This window comes from Anser anser (genome assembly GCF_964211835.1).
Source record: "Anser anser genome assembly, chromosome: 1".
Taxonomy (NCBI): Eukaryota; Metazoa; Chordata; class Aves; order Anseriformes; family Anatidae; genus Anser; species Anser anser.
The window spans coordinates 66,237,765-66,254,331 of NC_139720.1; the positions used below are offsets into that span (position 1 = coordinate 66,237,765).

Consider the following 16,567-nt stretch of genomic DNA (forward strand, 5'->3'; position numbering starts at 1 on the left):
TTAAGACTCTAGTAGAAAATGTTTTTGTTTTTCTCTCTAAACTATGTCCTTAGAGAAATAATCGTTAGCAAAGTAAATTTTCTTTTCCTTGAAAGAATTTTATTGGATAAATTAAGGAAGCTGCATTTAATAATACTTATCTGAACTATTTTTAAGTGACATGGAACTATAACAAATAATATGAGCAACATGTACAAATACTGATTTTTGAATTGTTACCACTGAATGTGAACGAGTCTGTAGGTTTAAGTGATATCGGTGTTTTCAGAGATGCTTTGTCCCTTCCAACTGAACCACAAGCTTAGGTATCAGTTGTCAAGGTATCGGTTCTGGTCATGCTTGCTGTTCAGGATAGCATGTCTGCATGTGCATTTGGGAGGATGGAGGAGGGCCAGGGTCCATGGTCAATGTTGTCCAATATAGTAGTGGTCTTCTTCTGACATAGGTTTCAGATTTGGAGGGGAGGGGTGGGCTGAACTTCAATAGGCTGGAATTGGTTCTAGAAGCATTTTGTGTATCTTTATGAAAATATCTTCCATACAGATCTAGATAAAGCTGTCTTCTTGGGTTTGCTATCTTAAGTAGTGCAGTCACATAGTGCACTATCACTTGAGTGGCACACAACATTTGTATTAGCAGCTCAGAGTAGTTGTCAGATTGATCTGTGCCATCTATGCCATTAGATCGCAGTAATGTTATTTAAAGAATTAAAGCTGCTAGGAGCCTTAGTGGTAGCTCAGTGCACATTGTGCTGGGCACTGCTAAGAATAAAAGATGACCTTGCCCCTTGCTTGGAAGAAGCAATCCTGCTTAGCTGAGTTTTCTCCGGATACTAGGTTCCTTTTCTGTAATGTGAACAGAAAATGTATATATCATCACAAGCTGGTATCTGAGTATCAAGAGCTTTCTCAAACCAAGTGGCATTTATCATAGCAAATTACTGTTTTACATGTCTGTGCCTAAGAATGTGTGAGTTTACGTAGCATTTTCACTTTCTTTAACTGTGCAAAATTACCAGAACAGGAGATGTGGGGTTAGGATTCCTCTGTCACAGCACTAGATCTATCAGTGTAATATTGATTTTTCAGCTACTTTTTTCTTATATGGTACAATTGGAAGAAGAGTGTCTGGTGGTTCTTGCATTTTTAGAACTACAATAAAGTACTGTTGCCTTGAAACAAAATATGAGAATAAGAATGTCACTGGCATTTTTTAGCTTTATAAAGTTAGTTCTGAATCAAGATTTTCATGTACATCTAATGAAAATCTAATAAAAAATGTTAGGGGAAGAAATTTTTTAATAGAAAATACACAACATTGCTCCAATAGTTTTAGACTGTTTCAAATGAAATAGCCTGTAGATAATGTCACTCTGTTTTGTGAAGAGAAGGAGACTGGTGCTAGTGTTATCTTTAGTCCATGCTTAATATTTTCTTCCTTTTTTTTTCATAAAAAGATGAATCCTTATTAGTTGTAATACCTAGTATTCCACAGAGAAAATTTTTTTGCCACCTATACAGCATTTCACCTTTAAATGAAAGGTAGCAGGTTGAGATTTGATGGAGGGCATTGCTTCCATGCACCGTTGGGCTTGTTGCTCCTGAGTTTCCAGCCAGTGGCAAGTGCAGTTGCTCCCATCTTGTTGTAAATAAAGCTAGCTTTGAAGTTGCTGATATGTATTTGTGGGAACCTGCTCTCCTCTGTGTTTACACATGCTTTCTCTGATGTTCAATTCTCCAATTATCAGCTGTTCTGAAAAGGTAGCACGATACCCACGGCCATTGGCATGAAGTGAGTTTTGGCAGAGATGGGCATATCTCCTTGCTTTCATCTTAGGATTTCCTTGAAGTACTCTGCAGACTTACTCAGCTTGTGTACAGATAGGACAATGTGGTAGGATTGCAGAAGAAAAAATATTGTATTTAATTTTCAGAAGAGGAATGAAGTATATTTAAAATATATACATACATATATATAAATAAAATATAAAAACAAAACTCCACTAAACTGGGATTTCGCCAATGCTTTTCTGACCCTATCCCTCTGCCTGAAGTAAATGTCATGAGACTGCACTCTGTCACACTGCTAACAAGTGTGCAGAACCTTGCTTTTTTTTCTAGTCCTATCCTGTCTCACTGAGAAGGAAGGAGCATTCCCACTATAATTACCCAGTCTGCTTCCTACAAAAAACAACAACAACAACAAAAAAACCTGTTTATATTCTGTATTAAGATAGCCCATGTGCCCAAACCTCCTTAATTTTTGTGATTTAATGTTTGAGAACTAAGTCATAACTTGAACCAGCTAAGCTCCAAGAATCATGGATATAGCCATTGTATTTTGAGATTAATTTGTGAGTGGTTGTCTTGAAACTATGGCCGTTCATTTACCAGAAGTTTCTAATTTTGTAATGCTGGAATTAAAATAAATTAATAAGGGAAGCGTTCTATTTGGAGAAAAGAAAAAAAAAATGGGCAAGAAGACAGTAGTCTCTCGTTACCTTCAGATAGTTTATAGTTGCATAATAATTCCAGATTGGAGGAAGCACAGTTTCTTGTGATCTATGGGTCATGATAATTTTGTTCAAAAATAGTGAGAATTTCTGACATTAAGAGAAACATTTGTAGCTAGCAAGTTGGAATTATGTCATTGAGACAAGTTCCACCTTTATAGTGTGGCCCTTGCAGTTTTGCTTGCTCTTCCTTTTCTGACATCACAGTAGATATTTATGTTTTAAATTCTGCATTCTATTCCTGAAAGAAAAAGTACTGAAGTCTAAGATTCAGTGATATTTGTTATTACATATTTATGTGGTATAAAGTGTTGATGTAGGAACAGGACAGAGGATGAGAACTTTCTGCTAGATGTAAAGTTATTGAAATCAAATATATATTTAAAATAAGTAATAATGCAATTTCAGTCATTGTAGTGAGTCACTGTCCTGAAGACTTTATGTTCTGACACAGTAGTGGATTAAGGCAGAAAGTCTTCCATCTTTTCTTCATGCACGACAAGTCATTTGGAAGAACTGCGCAGCTGGCAGAGAAGAGGTGTGAGCATGTCTATCTCCTTGACAGGCTTGACACTCTTCCAGCTACATTAGGTAAAATTAGCAGACTGACTAGGGGCAACTTCTAGTTTGTGCCAGGATAAAGAAGAACACCTTGAGCATGATTTATCTTATTTTTGTTTTCCACAGACTTCATAGTATATGATTGTATCAAGGGTAAATATGATTGCTAACAACACAGCTATTTTTGTTTGCTTTGTGTATGACAGTTTGCAGAAATTTATTGAACATTTATAAAGATTTAAGTTAATCTGTAGGATTTGCTGATAAAACAGTGTGGTGGCTGGACTTCAATACAATAAAATAATGACTATCACAGATTAGTTTTGCCACATATTTTGACATTAGAGGGTTGCCTGTGTGTGTATCAATGAAGTTCTTCTACTTCCTCCACTTTCCCGCATGTTTACAGATTTCTACTTGCTGTGCATCAGATAGGGATTTGGTGCTTTCCTATGAAATTTCAGAAACTGGATTCTACTCAAATATAGGTTATTGGACTAGATTCGTGATTACTGTATTGGATACTACATGGGTATTTAGTTTGTCTTCTCTGACTTGCTACATATTGGCATGGTGGAGCTTTCATACTGTGGTTATGCTTGAAATTCAGTAGTCTGAATGTTGTTACCTTTGGTGTGGAATGCCAAATCTGTATTCTTCATAAACTCCTGGATGATACACATTTGTATTAAGTCCAAAAATTAAGAATACACCTAATATTGTTCATGTGCTTATATTATGCAATCTAAGAGGGATTTGTGAACTAAAGAATGGGAAGGTGGGATTTTAAAAATGAGCATAAAGTAGTGCTAAAAGTGAGTTTTAGGGTGCTTAATGAGAACATGGCAATTCCTGTGTTACCAAAGACATACTGGCTTTCTTTGCTATCCTTCCTTTGACGGAGGAGTGTGGTGGTGTCTGAATAGAAGAGCTGAAGAGGAAAATACATAATGATGTGCAATCCTATCTGAGAAGGAAAATGCTCATACTAGGTTGATTTAGAACCTAAGCCAAGTGAGGTTCTAAAAGACATTTTATTTATGTGTATTCCTTTTAAGACTCACTGAAGTTCTGAACTCCCTCATTTCCTATGGCAATGAATTCAATATTGCTGTAAAAGCTTTTATTTATTTAGTCAGACTTTTCTGCTTCACCTGTCAAATTTTCTGGCTGCATCATGAAAATAAAGGCAGATAAACTATGAAAAGCCACTTTCTTTAAAAAAAAGGAAAAAGAAATACAAATTTCAGTGGCCTTTATCCCGAAAGTTAAAGTAGCAGCTGTATGCCCAGCACTTCTGAAAATCAAACTGCTGCTTTAGATGCCTAAATATAGACTTAGAATGCTAACTTCAAGCAGTTGCTTTTCGAATTCTTGGCTTTGGTTACTAACATCAGTGAATACAGGTAATAGCAGAAGTGTAGCACATCATGCCAGAATCCATATAATGAAAAGACTTATATGATAATACGCTAAAACCTATAATGTAATCATCAAGAAAATGTTATGATGAACCCAATATTAAATCACTGAATGATACATGAGGGTATATTTTAAGGAAACTTTTTTTTTTTGTATGTGTGTGAATAACAATAAATATTTGGCTTTGGTGCACATAAAGAAAGAAGAAAGACTGGGAATAATGGAGGTAATTAGGGCATGACAGAAGCTACCAAATGGCAGCAAAATGTGCCATTTGCTTGGCCACACCACCCCATTTCAATTTGGGATGTGAAGAGGAGCTCGCCTGCCTTGGGAATCATGGCAGTGTACTGCACAGTGACACGCAACTGGCAGATGTTCTGCATGCTGTTGTCCAAACCCTCGGGGAAGTTATCTGCGGTTGTAGGAAATGGAAGAGCAGGTAGATAGCTTGATGCAGCAGTGGCTTTTACACTGGATGAATCCAGGTTTTTGCCAAATTCAACTGTCACCAGGTTTGCCTATGAAATCAAACCCTCTCCTTTCTCCCCACCTGGGGCAGCAGTGAGCAGGATCCATTTGACCTCAAGTCCTCCAGCCCATGCAGGTCCCAAGGGATACCTCCCCTCAGCTACTCTAAACTGCACTATCACCTATTTCTCTTCCCTGTGCTAATGCTGCTGCTATGTGGATCACAACCTAACTGAAGAACTGGCAGAAGAGCTGGAGATAGTAGGATGATAAGTATTTCCTATAATGATGGTAATTTTTACCAGCTCATAAAGGCAGAAATCTGTACACCAGTTCTCTTTACAGAGGGCTAAAAGTAATTTGGCTATTAAGTGAGGGGAGGTCTAATTTATTAGCAGAGGTGTTTCTATGGCAATTTACATGGTTCCATTATTGTGAGGCTTGAAGGAAAATAGTTAAAATGAGATTGAAAGTTTTATGGAAAAGCAAGAGAAATCTTCAACCATAAAATCATACTGGAGAAGGCTATTTAAATGCATTTTGCTACAAGAGTAAATTGAGTAACAAAATAGAGGTAATAAGTTTGACACAATAAATCACAGAAAAGAACTAATTCATTACAGCCAAAAAATATATATATAAATAAATAAAAAATAAAAACCACACCAAAAACACCAAACCCTTTAAATAATGGAAATTTTGTCCAAATATCATTAGAAGATGGAAACACAAGATTTGATACAACCTGAAAATAAGATTTATTAAAACATAGGAAGATAGATACAGACCATAAATGCTCTGAAGGTATGGTGCAAGATAACTGAAAGTATAAGCAGAGGCTTCTGCCCTAGTAGCAGATGACCTGGTGAATTCTTTATATTGCAAAAAATATTGAGGATTCTCGAGCATTTTTATAGAGAAACTTAGCATGGCCTCAGCTGAATATAAAACTTCTGAAATAGAGCTCATGTCTTTCTATGTATCTGCATTTTGATCAGCTCTGTGACTGATTCGGGCTTGTCCACAGTGTTTTGTGTTGGGGGTGATGGTGGTTTTCTGATTTTTAATTATCTTTTAAGTACCAATAGTAATAGCAAGCACATGTGGGGAGAGGGAATGAAAGCACTAGAATCAAATTACGTTCACAGAAACATTTTAAGCAGACGGAAAACAAGTGGAAAGACTGTATTTATATTCCAAGATCTGGGAAGATTTAGGATCTTATTTTATTTCCAGCCAATGTTTAGATCTAAAGCATGAAAGAGAATGGCAGATATGGGTGAGGAAATGTCGTGCATCCACAAAAACAATTGTGATCAAAGACTTCAATTTACCCCCACGGAAAATTCCCCCAAACTGTGTAGACTCTGAAGCTTAATCGATCTAAGGATAGAATTGCTTAAAGACCTGAAGTCTGCTTTGAGCCAAGAGCCCGTCTTTGAGTGGGAGGCTGGATCAGACGACCTCCAGAGGTCCCTTCCACCCTGGATTGTTTTATGATTCTTTGATTCCCTCTAGTACATTTTACAGAAGACACAGAGGTACATTGTACTCTGGACTCCTGCCAGATGAACTCAAAGGGATGGCAGCTCTCCTGGAAATGCCTTTTTGTAAGGTACAGTGTGCCACATGTAAGCCTTCTTCTCAGGTGCTCTAGGAGTAGCGGAGGTCTCTCAGAAGTGGGCCTGAACCCCACACAAGGTGGGTAGGGGCCCAGAACGCTTGGGTGTATAGCCAAGAGCCACGAAGATGTGGATATTTTCAGGAGTGAAACAAGGATGGGTGGGTTAGGATTTAGATTCCCATCTGTGACAGATGCTTTGCAAGTGAACCACTGAGCCTGTGCTCAGCAGGAGTCTTGAATGCCATTTAATCTTCCTTTATTTGGAAATTAAGTATGATGAGCTGTGTGTTTGCAATTGTCATTGTGTTCACCTACATGGGCTTTGTATCTGTTTTTGAAGAGGAAGCTAAGATGAAATCATTTTCTTTTTTGAATAGTCTGGGCAAAATTTTTTAAAGCAACCCTTGGTTTTTAATGGCACTCCATGTTCATTAGGACAATATCTAAATCTGCTTGAAACTTGGCATGTTGTAGGCCTCTCCGCATTGCTTGGTGCCTAGCAACCATCATCAGGGCCAGTATTTTCATCCACTCTCCCTTTGAAGTGTTTTCCAGTTTCTTCTAGCTAGGGTACGAAATAAAAACCTGAGAGACACTTACCTCTGAGCGTAATGGCAATGGCTGATTTTATGTACTTCAGGGCCAGCTTGCTTGGGTAGGAAGCCCTCCAAATCATTCTTTATTATTCTAATATGATTTGGAATCCTTGAATTTAATCTCTTAGAAACCCTTCCCATGCATGTGGTAAGAAGATGCAAGAATTTTTGTACTCCGTGTCACTTAGAAAATATCACAGGTCATCTGTGGGGAGGAGGAGAAAGTGAAAAATAGTCCAAAAGGTTTATTTTCCCAAAGTTGTTCTTCAAATGTGTTATGAAGTGAAAAAAAATCATTCACTGCTTTCTAAATAAGCAAACAGCTTGCAGATACAGTTTTTCATCTCCACGCTGTTCAGACAATAATCCTATTTTCTCAATATTAATAACTGCAGGGGCTTTAAGGGAAAATCTACTCTTGCAGCAGATGTCAAACCAAAACTGCATAGCCTGGACCTTGTGTGCAGAGTACTTGCTTTCTTTGCCAGGTTTCAGTTGGAAGGTATGTTGTTAATTATTGTCCTTTTCTTCGTCTCTTGGGAAGGCATTGTGTCTGTATTACTTGGGCAGCATCGAGAGACTTGTGTATGAATTTGCAAGTGCCATTTGTCTATTGCATAAGGCTGCTTTCCTCAGTAGTGGCTTAGCATTATTATTTCTTCTGGCAGTAACGACTATGTGTTGCTTTCCTTTTAATCAAGTAGCTTTAAAATTTGACCGTCTATATTTCTAGCCATCACATTTAATTTCTTTACAGTACTGTATTCCAGCTAGTGTATACTGGAACTTGCAGTTCGCATGGGTTTTGCAGAGGTAGGTCAGGCCACACTGTAGAGCTTGCAGTTTGTTTGGACAATGACAATACTAGCTTTAATGAAAACACAATTAAGACGAGACCAGAGCTTCTGAATTCCTACTATAAGATATTTGATTACAGTTCATGGAAAGCTAGTGAGATGAGATCCTTTCTGCCCATATGAGACTGTTATGATGATTTGTGAAGATGAAGTGGTTTACAATAAAAAAGAGTACCAATCTTGGAGCTAGATCCTCAGCCCCTGCAAACTGGTATAATGACACAGATTTTGATGGGACTAGGTTACAGCCATTTGAAAGTATGGCTGTCATGTTAAAAACAAGCAACCGTGGTGAGGGTGGAGAACACCATCCCTATAAGCTCCTTTTCCCTGGGACTTGCCTTATTTTACTTCTTTTCTGTAGTCTCCCCACCTACGTAGTTGTCTTCTTTCTTAAACAGTCACACTAAGCAACAAAATCTATTTGCACAGTTACAATACATTTCAGGAGACTTTCCTCAGAGACTGGCTGATGCAGTACAAACATAAACTAAGTACAAACATAAACCTGAGTCATATGAAGTGTGCTGTTTGAGTGAAAAGATCTTCTGCAAATATTCTTTCAGACAGTGACTGAACGTAGTAGCCAAGTGGAGAATTGACATTTGTTTGCTGATTATCTCCCTTTTCCAAAACATACTCTAAACTGGGCTGCAGTATTTTTAAGCAAATTTAATGCTTGCATCTGTAAAATAAAATGCTATGTATTAAAGTTTGCCTTATTCAATGAGAAATACATGTACATTATCTATTACTGAACCTGTCTTTGATTTGCTTGCAAGCTTTGATTTGGGTTGGTCTATTGTCCTGGTCTGGGCTGCAGGGGAGAAAGAATTAAGCAGTAGAGGGGTAGGTAGGAGGTAATTCCTTTTGGCAGTTCCATACTCCTTGTATTCCTCTCTGCATGAGGAGCAAGGAGATTAATAACACGTTCAGTAGAGTATGCATGTTAAAATGATGAGTAGAAGGAAGTTTGGGGAATTCACCACACACAGCATCGTTATATTTGCTAGCCGTTTGCCTGGGCCACCTAGATTCTTGCAACAACGTGTTTATACAAAGAGGGAGGAACCAAGGCAGGAGGTGAGAATTTTGTGTTGGAAACCTCATTTTTGAGAGAGTGCCATCAGCAGCAGTGTCCTCTAACTCAGATCCACCTCGGAGAAACATGAGTTTCCAACATACAGGTTGCATAAACGTTGGGCTGGAATTTTTTAATTAGCACAGGCGTCACAATGGGCACTTCGTATAGTAAAGTATGCTACCAGTTTCTGCAGGAAAAGCTTTTCAGGTTCAGGGTGGAATCTATGGTTAAGATGAGAAAACATCTCATGCAACCATGCAATCTCACAAACGCGACCTGAAACAGCCACTGAGGGCTCAGTGTCCAGGGCGCTCACTTGAGATATTTAGATGCAAGTCTTTATACAGGTCAGCAGCTTAAGCAGTGGCTCCCCTTCCCAAAAAATGTCTCAAATACCAAATCACAGAATAGTTCCTGACTTTTTGCCTGTCAGGGCTATTCTTCTTGGTGAACAAAGAGTGACAAAATGTGAGGGTGACTGAATCTATGTTCACAGTTAGGACAACAACTGGAGAGGTGTGAAAGAGATTCAAATCTGCGCTGCAAAGAGTTCATTTACTCATTTATACGTGATGAGGCATCTCCAACAAGAAAGCCTGGGAGCAAATAATTCTATAGTCTGGTTGCTAAGACATTCTTTTTAAAAATAATTAAGGTTCACATCCATAAATAAGCAGAGTAAAGATCTGAATCAGGATTTCCCAAATCAAAGATGAATGCTGTAGTTAGCTGCAGAGCTAGTGGTTGTGCAGTGAGTGAGGGTGCTGTGTTTTTCTTGTAGTCTGAAGAATGCCCTCATCTGTAACAGTAATTTGTTTCACTTAGTTTCTGAATGTGAAAGTTTGGAATTATTTCATGCTTAGAATCAACCATTTGTGTCTTGATGATGCATTACATGATGGTGTTAAAAATAATAGGTGGCTCTACTCCGTCTTATATCCATGTTCTTTTGTTGCTGTTGTTTCATTATGAACCTCTGGACAAAGGATGTGCATCTATGTCCCAGACTTCTCGTAGCTGGCTTCTCCTTGCAGTTCTCCACATCAACAGTCAGAAAGAATGATGAAAGCCAGGAATAACAGCAATACTGTTCACATTATAAAACTGCCTTCATTGTTGCAAAATGCTTCAAATGTACGGCAACAGGAAAAGTTTTAGAAAAAGGCCTGTGTATGTTTCACAAGGATATTTCAATTACTTTAAGCCTTATTTAATGAACTACACTAAACTAAGTGCTTAAAAGCCATATAAATAGTCACAAAGATTGTAAGCAGCCTTTTTGAACCTAAAGCAGGCTAATGAGAAACATTGATTTAAAGGAACTGAGTAACTTTGGCTCAAATTAGTAATGAGACAAGAGAACATTTTACTGCTTCAATAGCTTGTGTGAAATGAATTGGTGGCCCCTGTCCAGTTTCTAGTAAATGTTTCGCTGCTACAGTAATAGTCTCTCTATAAATCTTCAGTAGTGCCCACATCAGAAAAGTCACCGCTAATATTTGACCATAATTGGCTGAGTGAACATGTTCACGCAGGATTGTCCTCAATGTCTTTCAAAGGAGGTTTTCTATTTTTCTTTTTTTCCTTCCCCCCCCTGCCCCCGTAATTTTGAAAAGCTTTGGCAAGGAATTTGGGGGATTTTGGTAAGTATTGCTGCAGATGTTCTTCGGGTAAAACCTTGATTTCTATTTCTGCAAAAGTTTCATTTTTGTCCAAACTAAAATTCAGTGTAAATGAAGTGGAGGAACATAGAGAAAGGCATTGGAGTATACAGTCCTGGCTTCTTCCTGTTCTAACAACAGTTGTTTCAATCATTCTTTTACTGTTGCCTCATCAAGGTATAGATGGTGCTATCAGTAGTACTTCCATTTCTGGGTGTTCACAGAAAACATTCTGCAATTTTGTACTTTGTGCTATCACTTGCTTGTGTTTTCCTTACATTTAATACAGTAAGACTTGTGCGTACTTTGTTCCGAGTTGGCTACTGCTTTAAGTTTTCCTTATGATACGTACTGTCTTGCCTGCTTTCCTATTGCTTGCCTTAGGGAATCTCCACAATATGTTCTCTTTAATGGGAGCTAGTAAGATATGTTTGGTCAAGCTGTCAGCTTGTCATTGCGGGGGGGAAGCTCTGCAGGATCTTAAAATCTGATGTCTGAGTATCAGTGTGGGTATAAGATCCACAGGACTGTGTTAACAGAGCACTTAGGACAGGCTATTACAAATAGGCCAATCAGTCCAGATAAAATTAGAACTGAATCTGTTCTTTACCAAGTCCTTGAACTAAACCTAGATCAGACTACTTTTGAAGTAACTGTCAAATCTCTCACAGATTTTAATTGGAATCACTCATTCAGGACTCTGATCTTGCAGTTTTAAGCTCTTCAAGTTAATCCTCTTTTTTATTTTCTCTTTTTTTTTTTTTTTCATTTTAATGCACTCTGCACTGCCTTGTTCTAGTGACGGATCTTTGTGCAAAATCTGCATCACGGGAGGGTAGCTATTCCAGCCAGACCAGACTGCAGAGAGACCTAAAACTTCCCCAAAGAAAAAATAAAATCAAACCAACCAAATGAAACAAAGCAGGAAGCATAAATTCCCATACTTGCTCTTGAAAGGCTTCCTTCTGTGTTAAAAGGCCAACAAGATTTGGTAAAGGTTTGGGTAATCATCCATTTGGTATACTTAACGGAACCTAAAGCCTCCAGTGGTTTGACTGCCACTGTTCAGAGTTAAAAAGACTTTCCTTGCTTGAGTGTACTATGTATATCCAGCAGCCAGTCTCTTTTTTTAGTGTGCTTCGGACACAGTAGCATGCTATTAGCATTAGCAGACAATTCTGTTAAAGGTCAGATGAAGTCGAAGAGAAGCATATCCCTCAGTGATAACAAAATAAAACCAAAGCTGATGCTTCCACAGTGCCAAGGAAAGGGCACTTTTTTTTTTTTCCTTTGGTGAGCATGCATGCATGTGCATCTCGATCAGAAAGTCAATCTTTTTTTTTTTTTTTTTAACACCATGACACTTTTCATAAAGGCTAGGTTCCACAGAGAAACATAATATTAATTCTTGAAGTGAGAATTGCTTGGTTCTCTTGAAACACTAATGAAGAAGCATCTGTGATTTACATGTGCCTAGGAAACAGTGGCAGCAAAGCCCATGATGGTTACATTTGTATAGTCTTTTTGTTTATGGCAGATTAAAAGAATAAAGCCATTGGAGGAGGTATCTGAAGGCTAAGGCATTAGAAAGGAGTTGGTTGAAATCATAGTACCTTTTGTGTGGCCTCATGCTACTTTATTTCCATATGCTGTTCAAGATAATTAATGAGTAAGACTCAGAGTGGTGTGACAGACTTGATGCTATGAATGGTACTTTGATTAGGTTATTTCAGTATTTACTATATGAACATATTTAGTCTAATTGGGGCAGTCAGGTGAAAATCGGAACAAGGAGAAAAGGGGAATTGCACAAGGGCACCCACTCCATAGCAAATACTTAAGGGCTAGATTTTGGATGGTTGTTTTCTTGCTCAATACCACTGGTCATATAGGCTTAACTGGAGTAAACCACAGCAAGCTAACTCAGTCATGTCTACTCTGTTACATTATAGCCCATAATCTGGTTACAAGAGATTCCCGTGGTTTTAAATTTATAATGAATGTAGTTGAATGAAGCCTAGGAGCTGTGCAGAAATGGAGATGAAGTGCACACCAGCTAGTTTCAAACTCAGGATTTCCTTACTTCTGTACCTACATGTCAGCATTTGAACCACAGCACAGACACATCTGGTGCAGATGCAGTTGGCTGAATGCCTAGGAACTGGGAAGGAGAACAGGTTCAGTGCAAATTCTAGGAGAAGTTCAGAAATCCCAAGGTGAATGATTGAAAATGAACTTTGGCATTAGTTCACCAGTTAGTGCAAAGTGGGGTGTTTTTTTGTTTGTTTGTTTGGTTTGTTTTGTTTTCGGACAAAAGCTCCCCCATCAGGGTCCTTCCACCTTCAGGAGGGGGTATGAGGTAACGGATGTTCATAGGAAAAGCTAAAGGAGTTTGCACTATGCGGGAGACTGGATAATGACTGGCTGGGGGAGATGGTCGCACAATGTAAGATGTGCTTTGAAAACAGACCTTGTGAAAGAACAGTGGGCAAAACTCAAAGAAGAACCATTGTAGCAGGGTGGTAACTGCATCCTGTACTCACGAGATCATAAGATGCTACCGTTCTTAACCTGAAAAGCTTGACCTTGAAAATAGAATTGCGGAATAAATTAGTTTGGTAGGGGCTTCCTTACGGTTATCTGGTCTAAGCTTCTACTCAGTCAGAAACAACTTTAAGGTTAGATTGAAGTTCCCAGTTAGATCAGATTGCTCAGGGCCATGTCCAGGGAGTTTTGATCATTTCCTAGAATGGAGATTCCACAACCTGTCAGGGCAAACTGCTCCAGTTTGACCGCATTTGTGATATAGTTTTTTTTTATTTTTTCTATTTTTTCCCCTGCTAATATCAGGGTTGTTGTGATGAGGTTTTCTATATATGTAAAATCTGGTCTGAGCTGCATCCTGCTATAACAGAAAGAATATAAGTGCAGTCTGAAATTGTTTACAATTTATTGTAATGTCTGAACATTTCAGTACTAATTTCTTTTCATCCCATTCCAGTTTTTCTGGCAAAATGTATTTACAAAAGTAGAGGAAATACTTACATTCTAAATAGTTTTTACGCACATGACAGTCAAGAGAGAAAGCAAATGATGTGTTTGAACTGTTCAGAAATACCTAGCTTTTTCTTTCGCTCTTAGTTCCCAACATCTATTTGTTTCTTTGGGATTCCAAGATGGAAGGTATTACTTCTTACAGAAAAGCTTGGTTCTTTTTCATTAGCACCAGTTTTTAATGAACATATGAGGTCCCATGATCACAAAATTGCACTGAAAAGATGAAAAGCATCCAATGCACTTAGAATACTTAATATTTTTATGCTAATATATACCTGAAAATCACACTGTTCTCTGCAGCAACAAAGTCTAGGTAGAGAGTAAATCATCTAAATACCTTTTCAATGGGCCAGAAATGACATATCTGTATGTTTAACTCCTTTATGTAGGCAGTAAGGGGCTAGAAATTAAATTTGCAATTTTTGTTTCAGATTATTCCTATTTAATGTTTTTTAAACCAAAGGTTTTAGATGAATGTGTCACTTCCGGTTACAATCACATATAGGTAAGAAATGGTAGGGATAAAAACCACACACAACATTTATTTTATGGTTTGGATGGCTTATAACGGTGTTTCATGGTATTTTCCAGTTTCTGTGGAATGAGGAATGGAGATGTGTGTCTTCTGTATTTTGGTTTCATTAGTAAGACTCTTCTAGCCAAACAACTTTCGCTCCCTTTAGGCATCTTGATTTGACCTTGGTTTACTTGTAGTGCTGCTTAACTTGAGTTAACTTAGACAAGATCTCTCTGCTTACTTGGGTCACAACTGGAGTGAGCTCATCTAGTAGATGCTGTAGGTCTATAGGTTTCCACAAAAATGGAAAAATTTGAATGTGTTCTCCAGTATCCTCTTCTTTGCTAGTAGTGATAGCATCTCTGAGACATTAATATCTTGAGGTCAGTTTGAAGTTTTACTAGGTTTTCCGGGTCCTTTCATTTTGTGAACAAATAAGGCCAGGGTTAAAGGAGCACTGAGAGAAATCTAAACTTAGCAAAGCAATAAGAAATGCTTGCTTTTTAGACTCTTGTTTCTCATAAGGGTCTGCAAATCCCTTAAAGAGAATTGCACAAGTACTGTGAATAGGGCTGGTCGGGTCTTTTTTTTTCTTTTTTTTTTTTTAATCTGTCTGAACTTGTACAAAACATTTGACACTGTCCCCCACAATATCCTTGTCTCTAAACTGGAGAGACTTGGATTTGATGGATGGAGCACCTGGTGGGTAAGGAATTGGCTGGATGGTCGCTCTCAAAGAGTTGTAGCCAATGACACAATGTGCAGGTGGAGATCAGTAACAAGTGGTGTTCCTCAGGGGTCAGTATTGGGGCCAGACCTGTTTAACATTTTGTTGGTGAAACAGACAGTGAAATTGAGTGCACCCTCAGCAAGTGTGCTGACGACACCAAGCTGTGTGGTGTAGTTGACGTGCTAGAGGGAAGGGATGCCATCCAGAGGGACCTGGAAAGGAACAGCTATGGATAAGTCCTCAGCTGAATTTAGACTATGTAGGATTAAAAACGTCTTGGTTGTGAGTAGAGCTTTCAGTTCTCACATTCTACATGTCAGAGGCATTCTCTGCCCAGTACATAGGAGGGTCTTACTGCCCTACAATTCTTGTAGCCCTACAATTCTTTTTAAATTAAAAATTGGATCTTTTGCATTTTTTAAGACAATTTAAAAAATCTTAAAAATTATACACAGCAGGAAAGACTTGTCAAAAAAAAGTCATTCTCTACAGGTGAAGCGTTGCATGTTAAAAGAAGAATATTTCACCTGAGTCAGAAAATGTTCCACAAATAGTCTGAAGGGGCCATTAGTGGCCTGTGGGATATAGTTTGCAAGTTACTGTTTTCAGTACTGGCTGTTATAGGCTTTCTATTGGTGCTACACCTGGAGAATCAACAAGGACAGAGAGGAGGACTAGCCAGAAAACAGTTATGTGCCTGGAGTAACAGAAACTGGGAGTAATCCTATGATAAGTGCAGTTAAAATAATAAACTTTAAGAACTATCTAGCCATTAAATATGAGGTATTTACCCCCAAAAATAAATCAGATAAAATGAAACTGGGAGAGTATTCAGTATTTTCATCTGTTGTTGTTCATTCTGTTTGTATTCGATGGATATACAATAGAAATTTATGTGCCGGGTCCTGCACCTGGGGCGCAACAACCCCAAGCAGAGCTACAGGCTGGGAGATGAGTGGCTGGAAAGCTGCCTGGCCGAGAAGGACCTGGGAGTATTGGTTGATAGTCGGCTGAATATGAGCCAGCAGTGTGCCCAGGTGGCCAAGAAGGCCAACAGCATCCTGGCCTGTATAAGAAGCAGTGTGGCCAGCAGGTCTAGGGAAGTGATTGTGCCCCTGTACTCGGCTCTGGTGAGGCCGCACCTCGAGTACTGTGTTCAGTTTTGGGCCCCTCGCTACAGGAAGGACATGGACGTGCTCGAGCGAGTCCAGAGAAGGGCGACCAAGCTGGTGAGGGGTCTGGAGAACAAGTCTTACGAGGAGCGGCTGAGGGAGCTGGGCTTGTTCAGCCTGGAGAAGAGGAGGCTCAGGGGCGACCTTATCGCTCTCTACAGTTACCTTAAAGGAGGCTGTAGAGAGGTGGGGGTTGGTCTGTTCTCCCACGTGCCTGGTGACAGGACGAGGGGGAATGGGCGAAAGTTGCAACACGGGAGGTTTAGGTTGGATGTTAGGAAGTACTTCTTTACCGAAAGGGTT

General features: G+C 38.8%; 2 protein-coding genes across 51 annotated transcripts in view; both read left to right on the forward strand.

Annotated features, from left to right (window-relative positions):
• LOC310892960 (uncharacterized protein) overlaps positions 1 to 16,567 on the forward strand; it is a 284,028-nt gene that overhangs the window by 256,634 nt on the left and 10,827 nt on the right. The window lies entirely within an intron of this gene.
• CACNA1C (calcium voltage-gated channel subunit alpha1 C) overlaps positions 1 to 16,567 on the forward strand; it is a 494,083-nt gene that overhangs the window by 106,780 nt on the left and 370,736 nt on the right. The window lies entirely within an intron of this gene.